This window comes from Somniosus microcephalus, unplaced genomic scaffold (assembly GCF_052327205.1).
Source record: "Somniosus microcephalus isolate GS21.2 unplaced genomic scaffold, FLI_Smic_1.0 unresolved_chr1, whole genome shotgun sequence".
Lineage (NCBI taxonomy): Eukaryota > Metazoa > Chordata > Chondrichthyes > Squaliformes > Somniosidae > Somniosus > Somniosus microcephalus.
This window is the reverse complement of record NW_028225179.1, coordinates 17,991,015-17,992,503: the sequence shown is the minus strand read 5'-3', so window position 1 is coordinate 17,992,503 and position 1,489 is coordinate 17,991,015.

Here is a 1,489-nt window from a genome sequence, read left to right as displayed (position 1 = left end):
CTAACTAGGGAAATTAGGGATAGCATAATATCCAAGCAGGGGACATATAAACTGGCCAGAAAAGGCAGCAAACCTGAGGATTGGGATCTCTTTAGGATTCAGCAAAGGAGGACAAAGGGATTAATTAAGAGGGGGGAAATAGAGTATGAGAGTAAGCTTCAGGGAACATTATAACTGACTTTAAAAGCTTCTATAGATATGTGAAGAGAATAAGATTGCTGAAGTCAAGCGTAGGTTCCTTGCAGTCAGAATCAGCGGAATTTAAAATGGGGAGCAAAGAAATTGCAGACCATTTAAATACATACTTTGATTCAGTCTTCACAAAGGAGGCCACAGATAACCTCCCAGAGATGTCGGGGAACATAGGCTCTAATGAGAGGGAGGAACTGAATGAAATCAGTATTTGTAGGGAGATGGTGTTAGGAAAAATGACGTGATTGAAGGCCGATAAATCCCCAAGGCCTGATAATCTACATCCGAGGGTACTTAAGGGAGTGGCCCTAGAAATAGTAGATGCATTGCTGATCACCTTGCAAAATTATTTATAGACGCTGGAACAATTTCCATGGATTGGAGTGTATCTAATATAAACCCACTATTTAAAAACGGTGCTAGAGAGAAAACGGCGAACTTTAGACCAATGAGACTGACATCGGTAATGGGGAAAATGCTGGAGTCCATTATAAAAGATGTAATAGCAGAGCACGTGGAAAATAGTGACAGGATCGGACAAACTCATCATGGATTTACAAAAGGTAAATCGTGCATGACTAATCCACTGGAATATTTTGAGGATGCAACTGGTAGAATACATAAGGGAGAAACAGTGGGTGTGGTGTATTTGGCCCTTCAGAAGGCTTTCGATAAGGTCCCGCATAAGAGATTATTGTGTAAAGTTAAAGCACATGGGATTGGGGGTAAGGTACTGAATTGGATAGATAACAGGTTGACAGACAGGAAGCAAAGTGTTGGATTAAACGTGTCTTTTTCTGTGTGGCAGGCAGTGACAAGTGGGCTACCGCAGGGATCAGTCCTAGGACCCCAGCCAATCACAATATATATTAATGATCTAGACAAGGGAACTTGATGTAGTATCTCCAAGTTTGCAGACGACACAAAGCTGGGTGGGCGGGTGTGCTGTGAGGAGGATGCAGAGCAACTCCAGGTTGATTTGGACAGGTTGGGTGATTGGTCAGTAGCATGGCAGATGCACATTAACGTGGATAAATGCGAGGTTATCCACTTTGGTGTCAAAAACAGGAAGGCAGATTATTATCTGAATGGCAATAGACTGGGAGAAGGGGAAGTGCAGCGAGACCTGGGTTTCAGTGTGCACCAGTCGCTGAAGGTATGCAAGCAGGTGCAGCAGGTGGTTAAGAAGGCAAATGGTATGTTGGCCTTCGTAGCGAGAGGGTTTGAGTAGAGGAACAAGAATTTGTTGCTGCAGTTGTACAGGGCCTTGGTGAGACCTCATCTTGTGTATTGTGTG